At 31.8% G+C, this 27,929-nt stretch overlaps 1 protein-coding gene across 2 annotated transcripts in view; it reads right to left on the bottom strand.

Annotated features, from left to right (window-relative positions):
• LOC145268318 (uncharacterized) overlaps positions 1–25,210 on the bottom strand; it is a 176,068-nt gene extending 150,858 nt beyond the window's left edge. For both annotated transcript variants that reach the window (XR_013864886.1, XM_080123826.1), the window contains exon 1: positions 24,912–25,210. The gene's annotated coding sequence lies outside the window, so the exon portion shown is untranslated. The remainder of the gene's footprint in view (positions 1–24,911) is intronic.
• Positions 25,211–27,929: the final 2,719 nt, after the last annotated feature.

Below are 27,929 nucleotides of genomic sequence, written 5' to 3'. Positions count from 1 at the left end.
TATTTGTATTACAATACTAATTGGTATTCTTTTAATATTTATGTAATGACAGGTTCGAAACCAAAACTTTTGGGTAAACGACATTTCTTGTACCACTGGTAAAAATGTAAACGAAAGTTCTACATTACGTAGAAACAAAAACTGTACAGGTCCGTTTTCAGTTTGTGTTGCTCCCAAAAACGTAAATTAGGATTTTTGCGGATAAACTATGCTTGGTTGTGTATATAAAAAGTACCCAATTTTTAATAAAGGAAGGACTTTCACATACAAATTTAATAAACAAAAGATACGGCAAAAATTAAATTACACTTGTAAATCGTATCTAAAAATAGCAGGGTTCGTAAACTGCAGAAGTACTAAACAGATAAAAACACCCGGATTTTTGTACTTCTGCAATTATTTTTCTTTGAGTTACGCTGAGACATAAAACGACACCCCCACCCCCGAACAAAACCCCATAATTATGTCGAAACTCCCCCACTTAAATATATATTATCAACTAAATAAATTACCCAGACAGGAAAACATAAGATCTTTCTCAAAAGAAAATCGAAGAAAAAAAGTGAAAAAAAACCGCGTAGAATATATCTGATATAAAAAGCATTACTTTACCTTGTTCTTTATCAAAGTATTATGGAAACGATAATAAAATTAAGACAGTCGAGTGAATAGTTGAAAAATGATTTTAAAATCGTCCGTAGGAAATCTTTTTTAACCTTTTGCTAAACCTGCTCACACCTTACAATGAATCGACATTTATAGCCGAGGCTTTAATAGAGGGCTACCGATTTAAAATATTTCGTCGAAAAATAAAATCATCCTTAGTATAATTATTTAATTATTTAATCAATATTTGTAACTTTTACATTCATAGAAAATAAAAAATGAAAACAAATCATTTTATCACCATATCCCTCGATTTGGTTAAAAACTATATCCGTTAATAACCGGAAGTAAAATATCAGTGAAGATTACTTAAAATGTGCCAGTTTAGCAAATAGTACAAAATAACTTGAATTAAAATAATTTAAATAAATTAACTTTAAATAATACTCTTAAATAGAACAATTACATCAATGACATTACGATAATCAGTAATTTTAATTGAGCGAATTATTTAAAAAGATTTTCTTTAATATAATGTGCAAATTAGATTAGTTTTATTATGTACATTGCCTTCAATATAGTGTATATATATATATATATTGATCGTGATGCTATTTTTTATATAGAAAATCTTATAGTAAATAAAATTTATAAAGATAACTGTTTTCAGCAGGAAGTTTTGTATATATTAATAAAATTGTGAACAAACAAACAAACAGACAGATAGGATTACGGATTTATATATATAATAGATTAGCAAAGAGCTCGCACGGTATTGCCCGGTCATTACATTTGCTAAAATATGATTTTATGCAGATTTCGAATATATTGTTATAGAATTAATACATTAGAAATTATTTCATCCAATGTGGAGAACCAATTTTCAAAGTAAAAGTATGACGTAGATGCGATGAGCAAGAATCGAAATCAAAACTTACAGCGTTCCAAGCAGAGTCGTTACCGTTTGAGCTATCATAATGTAGAATATATATATATATATATATATATATATATATTATATGCGTGTGTTTAGTCGACTTACGCCTGTGATATTCAATTCTTTTCTTTTTTCTGACCCCGTAGAAGCTAATTTTTACGACTGCAAATTCATAAAAACGTGCACCAAAAAGATTATATTCTCTCCATTAAATTTAACTACGACTTTACACCCAAAATATTTATAATTCAAACGATAGAAGCCTTATAAATTGTTTTTATTTGTTTTCATTGTGATAAATCTTAGAAATGTTAATGTAACAACGGCATATAAAATCGACTTTTACTGCTAAAGGCTTTCTCTCTCTCCCTTTATATATATATATATATATATATATATATATATATATATATATATATATATATATATATATATACACGACGAATTTAATTCGAACTTTCGAGGAAACAATTTCAACCGTCGAACTCACAATTGTTTCACTGTTAATTTTTTGTGACTAAATTATGATTTGAAATAAAGTTGCATTGAAAATAAACAAATGTTTGTTCAGGTTTTCAAATTCATTAAATCACAAGAATCGGTGTATCGTCTATTGTTCTTACACAGAAAATAACAAAGATATCAATAATTGGAAACTGTAGGCGTAATTGCTATTTTAATCACGTAAATCATTTAGCATGATATGGATGCAAGAATTATTCTCTAAAAATTATGGTTTAATTACACGCGCCCTTTGCTAAACAATCTTATATTTATTACTACCAAATGTGAAATGCTGTATAAAAAAATTGATCCCAAATGTAAAAAGTAATGATCTCAGTCCCATGACTTACAATCAAAATCGAAACAATTTTTTATGAATAAATGTTGGTGTGTGTATACCGACAGCCAGGGTGTAATATAAGCTTTACAATGAACAATGTTTTAGTGAGCTTGATTGAAACGATTACAGGGACCTATCGACATATTTATTTAAGCGAATAGCAAATACTTGTTGATGAAGGGTTTTAAATGATGAAAAATACAATGTTGCATTGGTAGAACGTTAGAAAAATAGAGGAGTGTATATAATAGTAACAATCTATATCATAATAGAGAGAGTACACAAAACTTATGTTGTTGCTTTATATATTTTATATTTTGTAAAACTTTCTCATATTTTTATTCAAATTATTATGATAATGTTCTTCAAATAACATTTACAGTTTTTTGTTGAATTATTTTTTACTTAACAGTGCGTTACTTTGCAATTGTTATATTTCCAATAAATGTTAGATAGAGTATGTATAATAGCATAGATGTATACGTTAAATGGTTTATGCTGTATCATCGGTATACTTAGAGATGAACGGAAAACGTCCTTAAACCATTCCATAAACACTTGATAAGATGCTATTATATCATTTCATGTTAGATTTAATACGGTCGCCTTTGTTTTATTTGTTAAACATTAAACACGCTTTCCTTAAGGAAAATAAATATTCAAACAGATAAGTTAATTATTTCCTACCCGAATAACCTCGTACAATATGCTGAACAAGATACAATATAACACTATGTTCTACGAATGTATTTTAATGTATAATCAGTATAGCATTATATAATACAGTGGTTTATAAGGAAAATTATATTATCCAACCTATACTCAGAAATTCAAAACTATTAACACCAATTACAGCTAAATTAATTTAAAAATAAACTGGTATTTTAAGTAAATAACGTTTATAGTAGATACACGAGACGTAAATAATAACACATTAGATAAGATTGTATCTGATCCAAGAGAAGAAATCTTCCTCCATGTGGGGTCACCTCCCCAAGTAATTGAAATTATACTAAATTGTTTGCAATATATCCGTTAATACTACTAATTTACCCCAGTATAGTCTTCTTAAAAACGCTTTATATTTGCTGGAAATATATGTTAGACTATATTTTAAGATATAATTTAATAAATATGATGGAAAACGCATGTCTGCTTTATATTATTTTAAGACTAAAATGTATTTACAGCAATTATATTGCCTCTTGGTTCTTTGCGAATCTTCTAGTAAAATTAGTGACGATTATCAATAAATGTATATATATATATATATATATATATATATATATATATATATATAAGAGATAAATAGAGACAGATAAAGTTAAAAGGGGAAAAGAAAAGGGGAGAGAATCGAAGAAAATAAACACTTGCTAATATATCGATTATTCAGGGTTATGAGTGTGTCACTTATGGGACCAAAATCAGAAAAAAGACTCATCATATTATTGTCTCTTTGTTTTTATACATTTATTAAATACATCTGCAAGATAATACGCTTCATAGAGATCTGCCACTGTTTACGATGAATACAAACATCACGAGCTATGTGTTACAATTTCCAATTATAATAAACGGAAATCGAAAATTACACCCTCAAAGATTACATTATATAAACATTTACATACACTATTCAAAAAAGGATTAGGAACTGCACGATGTACAGCGTTCATATCACAATCCTAAGAATGAATACTACCTTATCAACATTTTGAGACAATATATAATTTATTCTCAAATGGTGATATCTTCGAGCAAAAAAATAGTTATAAAAAATGCAATAAGAAATAGTGAATTTAGTAAATAAGATTTGAATTTGAATTATAGTCTCGTCTGACTAAATAACAATATCAAGAAACATAATACACTAACAAAAAACAAATATACGAATTAATGAGCTAATACAATAACACAGCGACACAGTCTGTGTAATTATCTCTAAATATTCCCATGAAAAAAGTGCAACACACATATAGGGATTAGAAATATGTTTTGTCAAGTGTCAATAAAAATTATATAACAATGAAAAAAATAAAAAAAGATAAAACAAAGCGTGGTTGAAGAATACAATGATTTCTTTTAAAAATGTTATAATATAATGTTTGGGCTAAACAAATATAATACAGTTATTTACAAGATGTTCTTTATATTATAATTTTTAATCTAAATTTTAAGAGGATCCACTGTTCACGTATAATATTGATAAGCCACTACATGCTTTTTATAATTATAGATCGACCAATAAGTAGCAATTGCAATAAACTTTACCATAACCGCATTTATCCACCTCTCTCTAAACGACCTCGTAAATAATAAGTTATACCACGTAAAAATTGCAGTAATTGGTCAATTTCTGATGCAGAATACAGGCAGTGACGAAATAGTATCATAATTGTTGAACAATCCATTTAAGTATGTGTTTTATAAATTTTGGCATTAATAAATTTTATTAAGATAATTTCTCTGAATTAAGCCATTTCATTTTTTTACAATTATTTATATGATTTTAAATTTGATAGTTTAATTAACGTCTGTTTATCCCCTAAACTAATAATTCAGATTTAGTAGTATTTGATTATACCTGCTTCAAATATACAGTTTTACACTAAATTATTATTACTGTAGAAGGCCGGAATTCGGTATAAAAAATTAGTAACACAATAGAGTACAGTATTTAATACCCACATATATTATCAAATAACATTATAACTAACACTGAAAAGCGGCGCATATACCGTAACCTTGGTGTGAAAATATTCGTATTCCACCTCGTAACCTAAAATAACTGTATCCTAAGAGGTCCCTATCCCGAGATTGCATTATATATATTATTTATATTGAATAATTTTCGTTCTTGTATAAATAGTATCATATTCCATCTCACTGTTTAATTCATGATACAGTAGACAAATTTTAGTCTTTTAAGTAAAAAAACAAACAAAAACAATGTTTATTAACAGAACCTTTTTCTTTTCTGATTAATTCTGATTTAATTTGGAAGTTCTCATGAAAGAAAATCAGTCTTTTTGAAAATCGTGTTTCTCCCTCTCTCTCAATGCAAATTTTAATATTTTTAATATTTTGGAAAACGTAGTCATTTATTGTTGACAATCTGGCTGTTCTGCAGATTTTGCTTTCTTACAATCTAGTTATGAAGTATATTCCAGTAAACCGCATCCTATTTACAAGGATGATACTCTTCCTATTAATAATTTTTAGCGAGTGTTACCATTTTTACGCATTAACTGAAAAAAGTATAACTATATTATCTTCATACAGTGTATAGCGTTATCGCTTTTTTACGAAGACCTTTATTATATATTTAATATTTTTTAAAATTTGATTCAAATTATACGATTGAGTGTTTTCATTACAAATATAAATCGAATAACATACATTCCATGAGAAATATGATTGAGATAAGCTATCTCAGCACCGCCATTTGTTAACACTATGTGTAGGAAACCTAGCGAAACAGAAGTGCGGGATATTTTTGCACGATCAAATATATAGCGGCCAATACAGAAACTGCATCGTGGAATCGGTTATATATAAAAATTCCACTTAGCAGGTGATCTAAATTATACATAGGCTTGACGCCTGATACTTAAATCGCGGGTAATACTCTGATCTTTGTAAATAACAAGCCGAGTCACAAAAGATCTGCTCGAAATTAGACGACCAGGGAACGTCAGTATTGATTATTACAGAGAGGAGTTCTTAGTTTCACTTCTTAATACCGAGTGATTAATAAAAACTCGTCAGAAACAGCTTGCATTATTTAAACAAACATTATTTTTGATTCGAACAAATACTAGAAAGAGCGAGTGTTTTGGCCGAAAAGTACTGTGAAGCTTTTTATTTTTAAGTGAATTTAAATACTAGTCTATATGTAATTATCATTACGTAATTCTACTGTAGTTTTTACAAAAATGTAAAATAGTTTATTTTTTTTACAATATACTTTCCTGAGAATACAGCGAGCAATGCTGAATTATTTTTTCTGGAGAGCTTATAACATATTAGTACATTTTAATTATATTTTTATGCAACCCCTTAAAAATACATTAAAGATTTTTTGTGATGTTTAATTATATTATTGGTCTGTTAACAGTTATAAATAATACCGATTTTTCAAACTTTTAATTATATAATTTTATGCAACATATTAAAAATAAAAATACAGATTTCTTTGATTTTTTAATTATATTTTCATGCAATCTCTTAAACTTTAAAACTCACATATTTTATTTATTTTTTAATTATATAATTTTATGTAACCTATTAAAAATAAAAGAAACAGAATTCTTCTAATCAGTTGTCTTACTAATCAATGCATTTTTCACAGGGTCATTCACATACTTTTGTCGAAATGTTTTTTACGTATCTTGAGTTATTATAGGTTTAATACGTTTAGTATCCATTGTAATTGTTTGAACATGCTCCTTTCTCTTTTAAATTTATGAAATTTTTAGTTAAAAGTTTCTGATAAGAATGTTGCAGATTTCTTATTTCCGCAATGTCTAAGTTTTTAGTGATAAAATATTTAAGTAATTCTTACATTGGTGTCATGGGCATAAATATGTGTTCAGAATAAATCAACGTAAACTTAGACTGTTTATATTTTTTTTCAAAATATTGGTTAAATTTTGCATTAAATACAATTTTTCTAACATTTCTATAAACCATTATATATTTGAACTATGTAGAACTAATACTTTTGCAGATTAAAAATAAATTGTAACCTATGTTTCTATGATTTAATGTTAGAAGAGGTGTTTCACCACTAAAATCTTTGTATTTTTATTTCATTAGTCATTATGTTTTATCATTGAGTGTTCAAATTTTATTTTACTTTTCTAATTACTGCTATTTTCTCCCGTAAATCTATAATTCTATTATTTTACAGTATTTAATTGGCTCTACATTCAAAAATGCAATATTTTACATATATTTTGCGTTTCCATTTATTATATATATTGACAACATTCTTTTTGAATTGAATGATCTTGTTAATTTTTTTAATGTAATTCCCATATGAAAATAGCTATTCTTTAATCTATGAAACATTCCTTACAGCTTTTGTGTTTTTAATTGATGCTAATATGATTTCGTTTTGTGTAAATTCAATAGTGACTAAATCCAGTTTAATTATAAATCGTGGTATTCCTTAATGTTCCAACGCAAAATACGTGTTTTTTTTTAATTTTTATGGCGGCTGTATGCAAATGTCACTCCATGTGCTAAGTGATGTCATTTTCATTAAAATGAAAATTACTATAAAAAAACGTGTGCACAGACTGAGAAGAATCACAGCCACGTTTTATTCAGGAAAGTACCCGGAAATAAATGTCATTGTTACAATGGAAAACAGTGGGTTGAGTTATTACCTGTCTTCGTTCCTTGCGACGTACCCTGCTACAACGGATTCTGAAACAACAAATAGACAAACAAGTTTATTTAAATTTAAAATTCCATTTTCTTACCGATGAATTTAATACGTTTTTATTATTGTTAGCTTGTAAATTCATACTTAACACTAACATGTAATATACTTAACTAATATGTATCCGCTAAGTGTAACATGAATATGCAAATGAAAAGTTGAACGCCAGGAAATGCATAATAAATAATCTACAGGCCAATAAACTTTTGATTATAGTCGGTGTAATAGTGCACTGTAGCCATAAAACGTATTTGTTGAAGGTTGAGAGAAAATGCATGTAAATAATTTGAATGATACATGCCTGGCTACACATCTGGTGCATACATATATTAGAATGATAATTTTCTATTAACCACTAATATGCAGTGAGCTTATGATAGCCAGTGAAACAACTTCTCGACAAAGACTATTGTAATAAGATCGGACTGTACTGATATACTTGTCCATACGTATACTGTGTTGAACACAAGTGTCCTGCAATAAAACTTACTTTTTGGATGGTATGTAGAGTGTTTATCAATATATTGCCTAGAAAATATATATAAGCAATAATTATTAGGTTGCACCATTGCTATCTAGTTCATATACCTATATACACAACTATCCTTTACTTTACCGAATCCGAAAACAATGCTTTCTCCTTACACGCATTCTACAAACTCCCATTAGCCGATAACGTACTATTTGTTCATTTCCGAATTTGTATCTTCCACCACAGACGAACGCTTCGAAGATTTACAAACATGGCTTCCCTATATATAAGAGGCAATCGTTATAAACGACATACTCCCATAACATACATATTACGTCATCAATGTCTTCTTCCTTCTCTAAAAAACTAGATACACCTTCCTTTATTTGCTTAACATTACTACTGACTTACGTTCTTTCTTTATACACTGATTGAATAATTTAAAATACCAGATTACGCAATTATTAACATCGAAACTCAAATTTTGTGCGACTTGGAAGTCATAAGTTTGTAATGTCTTCGTCAGACTGTTAAAATTACAGAAACATATCAAAATAAAGAATCTATTTACGTTCAAAGGCCTTCAGTGGCTTATTGAACATACATACACTCTCTCTCTCTCTCTCTCTCTCTCTCTCTATATATATATATATATATATATATATATATATACATATACACACACTATTTTCTGGTATGTATTTATGTCTTACATGGAATAGTGGAAAAATATCAAACATCTCATCAGACAGAGCTTATCTGGTCGTCAGAAAAAAATCAAACAGTTTAAGAATGTTTTCATTCGATTAAAAAACTAGACGTTGTTAAGAAATGAAAAAAAATATTTACAGTAAAAAAAAAAAATAAAAAAAACGTATTAAAAATATACTGAGTCTGTTCTGGAGGAAAATCCAAAATTATTTCGACCTTCCTTCAGTTCAAGTCTTGTTTTTGTTCCTTTTTTATGAATCGTAAGACTAAATGAATGCTATAGAATATTCTTTATGATAGGTACTTCCAAATCAAATCCTTTTATTCTTTTAATTCGAAAAGGTTTAGAGCTGCGAAATTAGGGTCCGCACATTGGAATAAGCGACATTCGGTTTCTTACAATTTATATTTCTACATACGCCCCATTATTCTCAATGCATTTCATAGGGAATTATATAACAAACAACTGCTTCTGACGCATGTTTATGATAGGTGTTTCATTTTTTAATCTCACACAAGCAATATTTACAAGGGGGATATTAGATTTTAAGACTATGAAGGTATAAGTTCAGACATAACAAAAATACAATTTATAATCCTTTCGCATCAATTTAGGCAGAGGAAAGCTTTACCTTGGAACTTCTTGTTGATATAAATCGTCTGTAAACATGTATTTTTTAAATTGTAATTTTATAGTGTAGGTTGGCCCTATTTTACATTTTTCTGATATGTCAAAAAACAAGAAAAAATCGGTTTCAGCAAGAGGCATCTACACTTTTTTCTATTCAGATTAAAATAGAAAGTGTTATGTACAAGCTTAGATTGTTTTTTCTCGTGTTAGGCAGAAATAATTATTTCACTGAGTTATTTTGGTCCCAGATGAAAAAAGTATTTTATTCGTTTAAAATGCTACGTCCGTGTACAATAGCTTCAGTATGTATTCACGAGCATTATTTTTTTTTCTCTTTTTGATCAAAACTGATCTGAGTGGTGGTAGCGGTACTATTTCAATTGTAGTTCTTCATTGTAAAGTTGATTTGTGAATTCCACTAGCTCTTTGCAAAGTTGTGGTTCCAATGAGTTAATAATGAGGACACTGACACGGGCTTCAAAAAGTATGTGTATGAGAACACAACAGGATATACATAGAACAGTATTTAGGGTCTAGTTATACAAAGTGCGCAAAGTTCAGATCTCGTGCATGAGCGTGTTAATACAATACACAGTAATTATATATATATATATATATATATATGTGTGTGTGTGTGTGTGTGTGTGTGTGTGTGTATCCGCTGACATGTGTTTCGTCGTCTGCAACTTAGAGTGGCTGGAACTGGCGAGATGCGAAATTGAGACCTATTGGAAAGAAGTTAGACCACTAACACTAGGCTATCTCCTGTGACTGTTGAATATATCGGTATTTACAGAAATGTTAATTATTAGTTTTTGTTTGGCAATATTTTTTGAACGAATTCAATTATTTATACGGACGTACATTTTACATTAATGCGAGTTTGGATATGTTTCATTTTTATCAATTTCGTACCCCCAAATAGGGGGCGGCATATGTATTTTTTATATAATTCTCCACTGAAACGTGTTTAGTGGTTTACGACTAATCATTCTATATACACGGTGCCCCCCGAAAGGGTCCTCACTCTAATTAAGCCCCTGTACTTAGTATTTTGTCCGAATGAAATGAAACTTTGGTTATAACTAGTTTTTTTATATTCAAAACATTACATAAAACACTAGGGTATTTGGCCATTTTTTCTCCGTTTTACAGCATATGTTCTAAATGACCTCCATTTAGCTTTTGTTTTTGGGTCACCTTGTATATATATATATATATATATATATATATATATATATATATATATATATATATATCGGTTAATAGTTATAAGTATAAATATTTATATCTGAAATGGAAGCTTATAAGAATATTTTTCATTAAAAGTTGCTGAAAATAATTTACTTTTACACAATTTGAAAACCCATCGCATTGTTAAAAAAACATGATTAATCGACTATTTTGTCATTGATTAACCAACTACAATCATACATGACTCTCGCTTAATATTCGTTATCTTCAATTTGAAATATATTTTAATTAAAAAGTTCAGATGTTTTTTTTTCATTACTGTCATGCTGATATCGTCTAGACATTAATATTATATCAACTACCCTTACAGATGTTTTAATAAATTAAAAACGACGAATGCAATTCTAATGAATGAGTATGCTACATTCGTAAGGTCATTTTTCCATTAGCCCTTGTCATTACTTCAATGTCTATGTTGTTTAATGAGTACATATTTTCATTTCTTTCTTAAAGAGGCAATCGATGCTTCCTATAAAATTTGTTGAGCCGATAAACTGTTAGTAAGACAGCCTTGCGTTAGCGCATATAAATATTACACATGAACAGACATCGAAATATCATTAAGACGGTTACAATATGCCCGATAATGCAGTATAATGCTGGACTTATTTTGGAATATTTTATTTACGTATAACATTACACAAAAATATTAAATAGTAAAACTTACCCTGTTATTTGATTTCTATTTAATTGTATATAGTGTCATATCAGTTTATAAGCATATGAGTAAACATGAATATATTCATCTCCAACCCATCGAACAGTGGATTTATAGACATTGCACCATAGCATGCACCATTTCTTCATAGAATACATTGTGTATTGGCGTATGGTAACGTGTGAAGGACATATGCGTCTTGGTAATAACAGGATATCATTTCAGATTGTTTGAACATTACTTAATTTTCTGTCACTGATATCAGGAATTTGTTCAATAAAACTTACATTTGTTTTTCGATAATTTAGAAAGATAGTTTACACAAAAAAATGTTTGCAGCACCTCCTATATTAGCCAGCTAAACAGTAGAATGTCCCCAGAATTTTCATTGTAAATATTGCTGAGGTGTCTATGCCTAAGAGATAGTTCAATTGAATCGACCATCTGATTAGCTGTAATACAGGGTAGGGCGGAGCAACTCGCTTATTTAAATTTGCGCCCAAAAGCGATGGTTGCTCCAAGGATAGTAGGGATGAATTTAAAGTTTGGGTCTTATTGTGCGTTCTTCATGTTTTGTTGTTTTTCGGGAACTCTAGTGAGCATCATTGAGTGGACGAAGTTGGGACGCGCTTTCGCTGTCGAAGGCTTTTTTCAAGCGGTGGCTCAATCCTCGCAACGTAACGTGCATTCCGTAGACATTGCAATATTGCCCCTCGTGGATACCTGCCCCCCCACAGAACAGCAAAGTCATCCCAAAACATTGATGCAGTGAAATAATCTGTTTTGATACTTCCCCTACTATCTGCCAGCAAACACGCATCTGCTCTTGGGTTGTCCTCTCGTTTCGTGAGACGAATACTCCATGAGGAATTTATATTTCACCCATATAAATTAATTTTTGTGCAGGAAATTAATCCACGCGATTTAAGTACTTGTGAAAATGCATGTGAGACGTTTTTCAGCTTGCCGGGCTGTCGTCTGTTTTCTTCCGTGATCAGGCTCACTTCCATCTTTCAGGATCTGTAAAGAAGCAAAACATGCCCTATTCGAGGCCTGAAGACTCGAGAGAACATCAGCAACGTCCTCTACACGCACTACCTGTAACTGTTTGGTGTTCACTATAGGGAGTAATCATAATTAGGCCAGGTTTTTTGGAGGAAAACGAACAGGCAGTATCAGCAACATATGACAATTATGTCGACATGATCAATGAGTGTTTCTTGCCAACACTGAGCCAGATGGGTGTGGAAAATGTGTGGTTCTAGCAAGACGGCGCCGCGGAAAAAAAACAGTGTGCGTGACAATAACTGTTTTGCAGCAGAACTTCCCAGAACGCCTAATCTAATTGGAGAGGGGCGTGATCTGGATTGGTCACTACGGTCCTCTAATTCATAACCATGTGACTTTATTATGAATATATATGAGAGCAATTATTAACGATTGTCCTAGCACCTTGGCTCACCTGAAAAACAACAGTTGTCGAGTCAACATAACCGTTGATTTCCTGGAAAGAGTTGCGCGTAACTTCAGAATTCGATTAATTCAGTGTATAGAGAATAATGGACGCAATCTCATTGATTTCATCTTTAAAAAGGGTGCGAACTAAAAGTGAAATGTTGTATTAGTTGCAGTGTAAATATTTACATGTATACCCGCATTACTTGTGTTTTAATTGATATTCAAAATCACCTAGTTGCTCTGTCCTACCCTATACAAACAAGTTATGTTACTCCAAATCCATGGTATGTTTTTGTGCCTGATCAAAATTTGTTTTCATTTTCAAGTTTTAAAAGTATAATGTGATAAAAACGCTTTATCTCTAAATATAATGACTTTATTTTAATTTTCCGTTAAACCTTGGCATATATGTAAATTAAAGCCAATACATTTATGTTAGAAGCATACGGTTTATTTGAACTACACCATATCAGTAATGACTCAAAAAGTCCTTAGAAATATGTACAGACTATGCATATGTGTATCCAAAATTACATGCGAATATATATATATATATATATATATATATAAATATATATATAAAATATTGATTAATGTAAACTCTAGCTAATATTTGTGAAATGATGAAGCAACACGCTTGAAGTCAAGTCCTGGTTGTTAGCAATATATCTAGTTTAAGCCCCGCTGACGACTCTTCAATTGTTGAAACGAAATTGAATATGGACACACAATCACACATATATATATATATATATATATATATTAGTAAAATGATTGATAAATTATAATATAATTAAAAAGCGGTTTCAGAAAGAAGAACAAACAAAATCAATAAATTGTACGATCGTTTCGGAAACGATGTTTTTATTGTGATAGACATTGAGTCTTGGCCAATAATTTAATTATAGTTTTTTGAAACAAAGTCTCCTCATGAGCAAAAATATTGGGTTTTTTTTTCTAAATACAACAAAAATAAACCTAGCATTTTTTAAAGTAAAATAGATGTATCTGGACAGTACTTAAAATATAAAGGAAAATAGTTATTTTTGATGTCGATAAACAAAGCAAGATAAAATAAAAAATAAAATAAGATAAAATCTGGTTGAAGGGTTAGGGTAAGAGAGTCTAAATATAAACTATTTTTAACAAAAATATAAATACCTTTTAATGGTTCGCCTTCTAAAAGTCGTACGTATCATCGTCAATGCGTTCATAAACTTCATTTACCACCCAAATGAATGCATTGCCGATTATACTTACGCCTTTTATAAGGCGAACCATTAAAAGGTATTTATATTTTTGTTGAAAATATTTAAAATTTAGACTCTCTTTACCTTAAACTTCAAGCAGATTTTATCTTATTTTGATTTTATCTTAATTTGTTTATAAACATAAAAAAATAACTTTATACCTTTATATTTTAAATATTATCTTGATACACTTGTCTTACTTAAAAAATGTTGGGTTTATTTTTGGTGACTTTAGACCATCCCCAATATTTTTGCTGATAAGAAGACCTTGTTTCAGAAAACTATGATTAAATTATTGCCCAAGACTCAATGTATATCGCAATAAAAACATCGTTTCGACACGATCGTACATTTTTTTTAAAATTTTGTTTGTTCTTCCTTATGAAACCGATTTTTAATTTTAATTATAAATTTGCAATCATCTTACTTAATATTTAAATAGCTCTAGGATATATATGCCTATCGATCTTATTATATATCTACATTATAACGAGCACTGTTTTCTTTTAATGTATTTTAATTGTATAGATGAATGTACTAATACATTAAAATATACTTTGCTCTTTAGGCTCTTGTTCTAATACACTAATATATATATATATGTATATATATATATATATATATATATATATATATATATATGCGTAAATTATTTCTTCATAAGGAATATATTAAAGTAGTCTGAATGTACCGTCATATATGTCAAATTGATTATTACAATAAAACAGACGCCAAGTATGCACGCCTTAGTTAATTATATAATGTTAATATGCGATTATTTAAAAAAATATATAGTTCATTGACGGGTTGGACTTTATGTTGAATATCAAATTTATCATTAACTTAACACAGAAATTAGACATAGCATGACTTTTCATCCTCCTTGTCAAATATACCATTTGCGAAAAAGATGTAATTGTAATTTTGTATGTTTATTTTTGCGTATGTTTACTTAAGTCACTGTCGATCGCTTTCGTGGTGTGAATCTTATTTATATAAGTGCTCCCAGGGTTATTCGCCTGTCCGGAATCTTGGCGTGAATGATTGCTTTCACTTTTCTTTTTTTTAATATATTATTTACTATGTTGGTAATTTCTAGTGTCTGGTGAGAAAGTAAATCCGAACGTCGGTCAATTCTCTCGTGTCCGAATGTCGCGTGCCAAATCTGACAACCTGGCATCGTTGCCAATTTTGTTGAAAGAGCGCAGAGAGCAAAGTTCTTTTTGTGCGTTAGGTTTTTAGATTTCCTTAAGTTTTACTTTGTTTCTTTATTTTTTCTTATTTATTTGAATGTGTAATAAAATGTTTTATACATGTATTGAGCCAAAAAAACATATATATATATAACCTGAGAAACAACTATGAAAATGTGTTTAAGATAAGCATAATATTATCTACCAGTCTAGTTTAAAGAATCAGCTTTTTAAAATAAAGTTACACTTTCCACACAATAGTCGTACTGTAGTGCGACATCTAAATAATAGATATCTAGGAACGATTGCCCATGTTGTAATTGATTTTTTAATACTTTTCATCTCCTCCTGGTATGTTTATATCGATAGGTTTTGTATTGAAATATTGACATCCCCATCTAACGGGGTACTTATGTTAACGTTTCCGACATACACAGTAGATTTTAATAGCTATATCAAAATATATTTTCACGTACGTATAATACATACACAAATAAACAGACGTACTCACACACACATACATATATATACACACATACTTCCGCATTAAGATATGCATATATGCGTATCTAGATACACACAGTCGCTGTTTATAACACTTATTCGAACATATGTTGTCGCCAGCTATTTAATCACATTTTTATTAAATGTATTTCGTTTACATTATGGCTAAATTCTTAATATATGTGAAAATCAATATTATCGAAACGCCTAATAAGCTATACAGATGATTTTGCCCAAATAAAAATTAAACTATGAGCACTCGTTTCTCTCTGTATTTATTTTACAGTAAAACATATCAACCTTTTCTCTAAAGCTACGTTAAAAAATAATTGAACTTTAAAATTATTTTAGACATATCCATTAAAAATCAGTCGATATTCTGTTTTCTAAACTGCTCTGATTAAAGAAACAATTCCATTTCCCAAGAAGAATATAAATTTTCCATTGGTATGGAAAATAAAATGACTAAAGCAATTACAGATACACATATACACGATGCAGTAATTTTGCATAAATATTATGTATACCAAGATTATATAAAAATATTACACACACACACACACACACACACACACCAACATTACAGACGTGATTTTCTTTCTTTGGCACCAAACTATTCAGGAAATATGTATGGGCAAGAAGCGTAATAAAGCAAATGGATGTGGGAACGCTGTGTTTTTTACTCCGTGTTGAAAAACTATGAAAATTAAAAACAAGCGATAATTTGTGCCGTAAAATAATTTTTCTACATGGTCACTATTATTCTCAAAACACTTTGCTAGAAATTTAATGACACGTATGTTTTTGACGCAAGTTTTTGACAGGAGCTGCAAGTTTTAGTGTTTTTCAACGTCAATATATGCAAGAGTGGGAAAAACGTTCAGGGCATGAGTACATGATTGCAATCATAACGATGCAATTTTCAATTCACAAGGATCCTATCGTGCGCCTCGCGCATATATATATATATATATATATATATATATATATATATATATATATATATATATATATATATATATACAGACAGTAGACACGATGGATACATTGGTTCTAGAGTATTTAAAATAAAGATGTGGAATACGATGCGTTTCCGGCCCCTGGTTACGGTATTTGGTCCGCTTTTCCGTGCTATTTGATTATATGCATGTATTTTTATATACATGTATTTTACATACTGCATTTTATTTCGTTACTAATTTTAAATGCCGTATTCCGAGGTGGGTGTGTGTGTGTATACGCCGACAGATTAATGAATAATTACAGTACCATGTTGGGTAAATATTTACCATCATTCACACATAAGTAGAAAATTTCAGATAGTGACGCAAACATTACAGTATATATACTTTCTTATATGAAAATAAAAATGGTCGATCACATCTTGTATTCAAAACAAAGCATTCATCTTTACGAATTTAAAAACGTATTAACTGACAGGACACATGTAAAGATGATGAGCCTTCAAATGTTTTTTTCATCTATGTAAATAACTAAAGTGTCTCAATTTTCTTATATATATGTACGTACATGTGCATGTTCACTTGATTATGTTGAAGAGCTGACATTTATTCAATAACACCGCCTTCAACCTCAGCCACCGACTCGATACGGGTTGGGAACTGGGAGATCAGTAACACTCAGCGGACAGCGGCGATCATGCTAGCTTTGGTACATTTGGGGGTAATGTTTTTGATGTTCTCAACGTATGACTAAATGAAATAGTCCAGCGAGTTATGACTGGGGACGGAGCGCCAGAGAGAGAAAGGTGCAAAGTCGTTGCACACGTTCTTATGTCAAACATGGATCTAGTTGTATTTGTTTGCCGGTTCCGGGTTCGGATGCCACATCCAGGATCTGTCAGCGGCCGGCTAATTGCATTAGAAGATCGCACTGTTCAGCATATGAAGGTAAATATTAGTATTGACTTTCCAGCTGGCTTCGAAAATGTGAGAGGTGGCAAGATGTCACCCTCACTTGAAACCACAACAAAAACAATAATCGTGATCGGAACTTCGGTGAGCTGTGCTGTTATCTCTGGACGTATGTACCATTTACTGGACAAAGCGGGGCAGGGCAGAGCAGTAGCTCTAGATATGTCTAAGGTTTTTGACAGAGTATGGCATGAGGGTCTCTTCGAGAAAATAAGATCATCCGGTATCACTGGTAGAATACTTAACATAATTAAATCCTTCTTAGATGAGATAAACGCCCATGTTGTCCTCGACGGTCGTACCTCTAAACAATGATATACATGCGGGAGTGACTCAGGGGTCTATCCTTGGATCTCTATTGTTCCTAATATTCATTAATGACCTCCCGACAAAATTTCCTCTGAGATGGGTATATATGCTAATGATACCACACTCTATAACAGGCATGACATAAAAACAAATGAACACAGATCTAAAGAAATGGACAAAATTCTAGAGGATTACCTCCAATCTGTAGTGGAATGGGGTCAAAAATTGATGGCCACATTTAATACTGCCAAGACTAAACTGGGGTCCTTCAATAATTACAAGAAAACCCTCTGTCACAAATAGCAATGGCCAAAGAATATCTGGGAGTAGATCTTTCAAACTGCTTGGCATAAAGTTCACAGGAAACATGAGTAGGAGCAATTACATTGAAAGCATTGACAGGGCCGCCGCGAAGAAGGTAGGCTCTCTCTACCGTGCTAGAAAACTAACACCCGAATGTATCCCGTACCTCTACAAGGCTACCATTCGCCCATGTATGAAGTATTGTTGTCACATTTGGGCTGGCGTATCTGCTGCTAGTCTCTCGCTCCTAGACAAGGTTCAAAAGAGTGCCGCCAATCTGATAGGCCCTGATCTGGCATCTAGGCTTCAGCCTCTGTCCCATCGATGAAATGTTGCATCCCTCTGCCTGTTCTACAAGTATTTTAATGGTGAATGCTCAGGCGATTTGTAGACACTTGTGCCCACACAAGGTAGACACCCTCAACAAACCCGACAGGCAACTGAATCCTATCCCACACAGTAGAGATCCCTAGATGTAAAAGATTGTTCTACTCTAGTAGTTTCTTCCCCAGGACCGCTAGACTCTGGAATTCCATTCTAGGTCTCTGCTTCCCCAACTGTACTGACATGCAGAAGTTCAAGTGTAAAGTGAACCGACAGCTTGCTACCTAAGTCCCAATATAGTACCCCAGTAGTTGTTGCCCCTGATAGTAGCCCCCTACACCAAAGTGTCAATGTGCTTTGTTTGAGGTAAAAAATATAATTTAAAAAAAGCGTTAAACTGTCCGGATTCACATTTTGATGGTGCTGGTAATGGTCCTGTGGCCATAACCTCGTTCGGTAGAGAGTGTGTTGTATAGCAGCCCACCTCTAATCTCACTCGTTGAACACTGTGTCACGTTCAGACATAATAGATGACTCCTATCGCTTTTGGGATTTGTACCCAACTGGCCAACTAGTAAATGGTCTGAAAAAATGAAAACGGATTTTCATCAAATGGAATTACAATCATGCATTTTTTTCTATGGCGACAATTTCATCGTTTCACCACAGATTAAAGTTCGACTCTTTTCTAACCAAATGTGGACAACACTGATTTGTGTAACTTATATATTTTGAAACCATTCTTATTTTAGAATTCTGGAAGTGTCTGCATATGAATCGGAAAAGAATGGTCTTCTTCGCTGCTATGTAACCGAATCGGAATTAACATTGTATATTTTTAAATAGCCTCAAAAATTCAAAGTATTTTAAAAATTATTTGGACTAAGATAAGATTGGGTTTACTTAATTACTCATGTGTTGCAGGATCTATGGAACCGTCTAGACATTGAAAATGACAATTTGAAATATGTTTTAATATAAAATACAAGCGGGGTGCGCCTGGTATGGCCTGGTTGTAACATATAGTAAAATATAGTTTAATTTGTCCAGATGTAGTATGTATAATTACAAAGTCGTAATTTAAAAGGAAAAAAAAAGTATTTGGGTGTAATCAGCTGAAATCGAAACCGAACAAAAGTGTAGCATTCAAAGCTGGTGACGTTTCCACTGTACCAACGTGACACACCCATAAACAGATTAAAATAGAGTAAGATGAATATACACAATTATGTTTTTTTAGAAAAATCGTTGACCTAATTTTGGTTCATTAAAAACTATTTTAACCAGATCAAACTCAAAAGAACGGCTCCAAAAAAACAATCATTTACGGCGTCTAGTGCGGCTCTGCAACACTAAGTTTTGGAAATGATTGTTTGAATATATAGAGGGAGACAAACAGACATAGTGCCTTTTATATATTAGAGGTACATACACATACAGACATACCCACACACACACACATATATATATATTGTATCTTCAGTATTTTATACATTAATAGAGATTAATACAAAAGGGTAAATATATTAGTACTTATGCAGATTACGAGCATCGCTGTTTTTAATTATGATTGGCAACTAACATTTATTTTTACAATATATTTTATTTATTAAATTGTAAGATAAGTGTAAAATAGTTCTAAATCCCACAACCGTCCATGATAAGAATGAAATTCTGAATAATATCATTCAGAGATTCGTCACGGTCTGTATTCTGCATAAATTTCAATATATGGATTGCAGATAAGTAATGCAGACTTCTTGACGTTTCTATACATTACCTGCTAGGTGTTGTTTTCGATGACGTCTATATTAATGTGGTATGTACTTTCCAAAACGGGTTAATCATATTCGTTTGTATTGTAACATTTTTTCTGATATGTCATATTCTTCGAATAATCTTTATCGAACTTGCTCTTTAGAGGTGATTTGAATCGTTATATGTTCGTAAGAGATGAGCCCATGCAATGGCACAAAGGAAATGGAATGATCAATCTCTATTTACAGTAAGCTTAAACAAAACCGTACTGATACTTGGAGCATTTTATAGACTACTAACAGGCGGCGCGGCGCGGTGTTGCTCGGTCGTAAAATACGCATAAATATTATCGTTTAATTAATGCAGACTACTTTGTTAAATGACCTTTATTAGAAACCGTATATGGAAAAAAATTAACACGCAGAAAATATGAGTTTATTAACATTTCTATGAAAATAGTGTCGAACTGAGCAAATATTATAAATTATACCCTACGTATCAAACCCCCATGAAAAAGAAATTATAAATACGGAGAGAAACTGCGACATGTGTTTTCCTAAAGAGTTCCCTTATTATAAGTAAAAAAAAAAACATGCAATCGAATCAGAACCTAAAGACAATGCGCCCAGTACAATAACCATTAGACGAGCTTGATACGTATTTAAAAAAAGTGTTTTCAAACCTACTTCTCCTTAACACAAAGCTGTCATATATACTGTTAACGCATGAGCAGTTGTGAAATGGTTAGAACACCGATGAAAATACAATTTTTCATTTTATTTTACCCCTATAACAGAATCTTCTCCAGATGAAAACTGATGCAAATATTCTTCACGGGAGAAAATACTCTATGCACCAAATTTCAAGTCTGTAGATAAATAAATTCGTTGAGCATATAAGTAAGAAATGTCCACACACACTCATTATCGCTTTTATAAATATACTAGCGCGAGATACCCGATGTTGCTCGGGTGTTTGGAGGTTGGTGTTGTTTTGGGTAAATCAAAACATCCGGGTGTTTGTGTCGAGTAGGGCCGGGTAAAATAAAAGAAAGTTTTGGTAGGTAAGTATGAAGGATCGAACCCGCACCCTTCAGTCGAACTTGGAAATTAAAGTGTGAAAAAATGTTACGTTAACCACTGAGCTACCACGAAAGAATAACGGAACCATGTTTGAAAACTTTGCAGGTGGCCGTACTTAATGAGGTCAACTTTGACTGCGGGGCAGTATTTTTTTTACTGCGAGGCAGGATTTTTTTTTTGTTTCCCAACGATGTTGTGAGGAAAACCCGCTCCCCATAAAATAGGGGATTGTCTAAATTGAATAGTACTTGTCTGATATAAGGAGAAACTCCACATTGATCAAAGCTGATTGCTTTTGGACGTGTCCGGCACTCGCGACCGGGAAATGCCGCCAGAATAAGTTTCGTTTTTATTATACGCAAACGCTTTATGCACATGTGGCGATCGAAAAATGTTGAATATTTATCTTTTCAAAATCGAACCAATTCAATAGAGAGGAACCCTACAATTGTCAACTTGTTGATATTATGATTTAGGTGTGATATAAAAAGGTTTAAGATGGAGTCGACCGATCGCTTTTCGGAAAAAAACCCTTTCTCGGACATACAGAAAAATGCGAACATACATACACACATTTTCGCTTTTGTATATGTATATATATATATATATATATATATATATAGAGAGAGAGAGAGAGAGAGAGAGAGAGAGAGATTGTATTATCTATTTGAGAAATTGACAAATGTATTCCAGTCCGCTTGTTCGAAAGTTTGGTTTTTCGAAACATGGAGATATAGTAGCTAAGTCAAATTTCATGGATTTAGTCTATTTTGAAGTAGTTTAGTCTTTAAAATTACATTTTGTTGTTTCAAAGCGTAATATACCGCTTAAATAATGCAGGGACGAGCAGAATATTATATAGATTTTAAAAAGATTCTAAAATTTCATGTACTATACAGAAATGCATGCCTCAATCATTTACATTATAATTCAGGTTCATAAAAATGGTGACATTCTTGTTGAGCGTTTCGAGCAAGATTTACCATCAGTAACAATGTGATCTCATTTCTCGTAAAAAAAATCTCATCGACAGAAGCAGAATAAAAGACCAGGAGTGGGAAAACAATCGAAAATATACGAGTTACGAAAAAAAAATGCAGCCTCCGTGTTTTAATGCAATTACTCATAGCGATGCATATTACTACTGGGTCGCAAGAAGTTGTTTGATGTTTGGATCTTTTTTCTTAACTTCAGCATAATATTCACCGTCAAAATGACGACTTTTATTGGTTTTCGTGTATGCTGCAAACGAATACCGAATTTAAATTTGAGACAGACAAGTAGTTTTGTTGATATAACTACGTTTATCATCCAATACCATTATTGACGTTTTACCTCCCGGACAGGTTTTCCCAAATACAAAGTATTAATGCGGATGCATGTTACAAATTACTATTGTTTTTGAATTTATTAATACACTGGAAAATGTCTTCATTATCACAAACCTACTACTACTACCCTAAATTTGAACGTTATATATGTATTTAGTAAACCTGAAAAACTATATATTATAAATAGTTATGTAGAATAAAGTTCTTTTTAGAAAATTTCTTAATGTGATCAAGTAGTTTTTTACAGAATAAAATCAAATTTAACTGAGCTCGATCGTATCGGTGCAATCTTGGCTAATTTCGCGGACGAGGCGGACTAAGATAAATCCATAACTGCTTATAGATTGGCAAATTTTGAGGAGATTACTTTAAAACATCTGTAGAAAATATACCAAGATTAATATTTTAGTTGTTTTCAGAATGTGTTTCCTTTTTAAATCCCTTTTTCATTTATTAATTCCTTTTGTTTACAGACACTCTCCACCCAACATGCGGAAATAGCCGAGATAGTTGTGATTCGATGAATCGTATTAAAGTTCTATTTTTCTCTTAAAAAAAAAAAAAAAAAAAAAAAAAAAAACTGCATGATCAAATGAAGAGATATTTAGTAGAACTTTATTTCTATAACGGAGGCCTTCAATATAGTTATTTTTTCGATATGTTTGTTAATGTATTTGTAAACTCTACAAGCACACTGAAATTATGATAAGTGTGGTTTTTAAAATCGTTGTCATTCTATATTACTAACGAAATCCATATTACAAAAGCTTTCAATATCTTAAATAAATTATAAGGTAAATATCAAATAACGAGAAAAGGGTTTGTTTAGACTCAATGCATAAAACGTTACTTTCACTTTATACTTTCTGTTATTTATGTATTTCCACACAAACTTCGTTTCGAGAGAAAAAATCGTGCGATTTTTGCTAAACAGAAAACTTGACGGATGCATCTAATTTATCATTACGATAAAGAACTAATTATATCACTTATAAAAAATAAAATTCTTAACTCATTAATCTTTATTTCAGTAAATTTATACGTCAAAGATTTTCTGACTAAATTTGCGTCTGTATGCTCTTAACCAAACTGTTGGTTCATGAGAATAGAAATTTGGAAGCAGAATGTTATTGTTTTATCAATTCCATTTAAACCCCCACTATTTGAATTATCGACATAACTGCTTACATTTCGAATTGGTCATGTAGATAGCGACCATTTTCGTGCCATACCTTAGCCTTCGCGTTTTATGTGTAAGAATAAATAGCAGTACAGATGAAATGTTTTATTACGCAAATATTTAAAAAAAAAAACAAGTAAACATCTTAGACAGGAATAATCAGACTAAAAGCAAAATGGTGCCTTATAATAAGAGTTGAACACGTTAGCAATTAAAAAAAATGTTATGTTGTAGGTTTTAGCCAGACATTAGCATTACATATATATGTGTATGCCACTAACTTTGCGGGGTGGTAAAATATTCTTAAATATAGCATTTTTATTTATTCAGATTTCGTATATATTGTTAGGGTCAATTGTCTATCGATTATTCTATATTATATTGCCATGTCATATCGCTGGAGATAGAGTTTGAAAAATCCGCGATAGGGAACGAGTGATTCTTACAAAATGCGATTAAATTATTTTAATGAAGCGTGATATAGATAAGTGTGTTTATTGTTTATTTAATTTGTGTGATTAAGATAGGTTTTTACAAATTGATGAATTAAGTTTTGTAAATAAGAATGAAACGATACATTCATAGAAGAAAAAAACAGCATTTATATATGAAAAAAAAACTTATTCGGGATTTTCCAGCAAGAGATACAAAAATTCCTACCTCAGGAATTTCTTATATTTAGCAGCGATTACAATGAGTATAAGAACTGTGCTAAATTTTACTTACCGGGGCTCGATGTGGAAAGGTACAGCAATGGAATTCTTTGTGGCAGTCTTTCAAGCAAAAGGTTTGTAAATGCTTGGCCGACTCCTTTTATAATAGTTTTTTTTTTTTTGTCCACACACATGGATCGGACTTAAAATTTGCATAGGATCGACTAGTGGGTATGAAAACACCCCCTCTCGGTGATAGTGTTGGTTGATCTTTTTGTTGTAGTCCAGCAGCCTGTTTCATAGTTACTGTTACAAAGACGATCTGTCGTTGTAGGCAAGGAGGCAATTCGTTGCAACTGCTGTTGATCAAGAAAAGGCGTGAAAGGTTCACCACGTAAGGTAAGAATTTCATTGTTTTTTTTTCCTTCTACGTCGAGTTCTGGTTTTACCCGTTGAGTTGCAGAAACGCCTTCCCCTTTTAGACGGTTAACATCCGACACTTTGCAACGAATCGCAAAAACAAAATAAATCAATAAATAAACGACCCTGTTACTCGAACGGAACTAGAGAGAAGGCTCGACTTTCTTCAAAGACAAATAAGGATGACTGTCGTGGGGATGGAAGAACCTGTCCTTGAATGTGTTTTTATCCTTTGAAAAGGATATAAAAGGATGGCTAGATGAGCTAGAGGGTGTGTCTTGGAGTAAGGAGGAACAACTTGCTTGCCGAAGAGGAAGCTGAATCGCTTTGCGAACTATTTCAGGTTTCTTTTAAATTTAAGAGAGGTGCAACACCGACTGGGTGTTGTACGGGCAGTCAGTGAAGGGAATATTACAGAGATCTTATCCCTGATAAAGTTCATGCTCTTCAAGTTATTCCCTGTGAATTGAATCGTTCACATGAATTACGGGAGATTCCGCAAATGGTTAAAATCTTGAAACGACATCGATTGACAACTAAGTATAATCCCAGAGAAAATTACATTAAAATTGAGGGCCTATTGGGAATTGACACAATTTAATTCATAGAACCGTTTCAAATCGTCCCCTGCATGTAATAAAGCGGAAGATTTTAGACCGATGGTGGCTTGTGACTAGTGTTATGACTGGTTCCATTTTGGTTGTGTGAGCCTAGTAGATGCGCCCTCAGAAGTATGGTATTGTCCAGCGTGCAGGCCAAGGCGTCGGGGTAGACCCAGTTTGTTAAGGGTCTAAATGGCACCAGAAATTTCTGGTGCAGGTCTCAGGCAAGACCTTAAAAACTGTGATTCAAAAATGAATTCCCTTCTCTTCTCCCCATCTCACCTCCTGTAAAATATTTTTTTTCTTTGTAATATGGGAATGTGTGATAATTTTTACTTACCGGGACTCGATGTGGAGGGGTGAAGCAATGGAATTCTGTGTGGCAGTCGTTCGGGCAAAAAGTTTGAAAGTGCTTGGTCGACTGTTTTTTTAATATTTTTTTTATATTAGTGTTTATTTGTTTTGTTTTTTTGTTTTTTTTTTTTGTCCACTCACGTGGATCGGACTTAACATTTGCATAGAATCGACTAGTGGGTTGAAAAACACCCCCTATTGGTGATATTGTTGGTTGGTCTTTTTGTTTTAGTCCAGCAACCTGCTTCATAGTTACTGTTACAAAGACGATCTGTCGTTGCAAGCAACGAGGCAATTCGTTGGAACTGCTGTTGATCAAGAAAAGGTGTGAAAGGTTCACCACGTAAGGTAAGGGTTTAATTGTGTTTTTCCTTCTACGTCGAGTTCTGGTTTAACCCGTTGAGTTGCAGAAACACCCCCCCTTAGTCGGTTAAAATCCCACAGAACATACAATAGCCACATTAGAACTTTAATTAAGTTTGAAATCATGATTGTTTTGTCTTCATCCTTGCACATGGAATGAGTAAAAAGCATTATTGCAGTGATAAACAAATTTACGTGATTAAAATAGAAAGTGAAGTATTGAATATACATTGCAAACAAAACTGGTTGCGTAATGATAAAAAAAAAATCAAAGATACTGTTCATAGATGAAAGTTGAACCCCCGCCCTAAAAATACGGGTTTTCAAATCGTAAAATGCGTCGATTATTTCTAAAGAAATTGACGAAGACCGCCATCGTCAGTTTTATCAATCAGATAACATTAAAATTCAAGTACTCTAGACCCCCGGGATATGGAGCATACGTTTGTTTTTCTCAAGTGACAATGTAGAAAACAATGTTTTCTCGGCTTCTGCTTACGGTATTCGCCCCTCCTCATGACGTTATGTTATATTATATACTGTACTGCTTTTTGTTACTGTTTTGTAATGCTGTATCCCGGGGTTCTACTTTATCTAGAAATATATAATAAATGTCGGTGTCCAAACTTCATTCTTACTTGTAATAGGCATTCACGCCTACCTTAGATTCAACAAGAGATAAATCAACACCGTTGTAATTTAACTATCTTTCCAGGCTAAAAACGTGTCAAATCAATTTATACGCGTGAAACAAACAATTGTGTAAGATATTTACACCGTTATAATTTATTTCAATTTTTCTGCACAAGGAACTATTTTCACGTGGTAAAAGCGGCCTGCATAGATACAATAATTTGAGTTGCCTGTTTTGCAATCTCTCTTATCGGAGTAGATGTATTTTTTAAAAAAAACTGAGGACATGCTGCGTTCCATAAAAGTATACTCCTATAAATTTAGTTTTTTTTCCTGTGTATTAATTCAAATGAAAACTTTTTTCTATTTATAAAGGAAACACAACTTATATATATATATATATATATATATAATCGGTCTAGAATTGCATTCCTCTATATTTTAAACATGCATTTTAATAAATTCCTTATTTTAATCTGTTTTCTTATGGGGCGCTCATCTTAACTATTACGTTTAATTATATTCATGCAGATATTCTACATGATTTAGGTTTTCGTAAAGGTTTTGGTAAACGGGAACTCCTTTCTAGATTAACCTATGCGGCTCTCTCTCTCTCTCTCTCTCATATATATATATATATGTGTGTGTGTTTAAAATATTTTGGCTAACAAACTCCTCTTGGTGTTTTTTTTCTACAGACATGAAAAGATATACTGTAT

Source organism: Euprymna scolopes, chromosome 1 (assembly GCF_053919585.1).
Source record: "Euprymna scolopes isolate OS-2025 chromosome 1, ASM5391958v1, whole genome shotgun sequence".
In the NCBI taxonomy this organism is placed as follows: domain Eukaryota; kingdom Metazoa; phylum Mollusca; class Cephalopoda; order Sepiida; family Sepiolidae; genus Euprymna; species Euprymna scolopes.
Note: the sequence above shows the minus strand (reverse complement) of the source record. Positions and strands in the feature narration are given on the sequence as shown.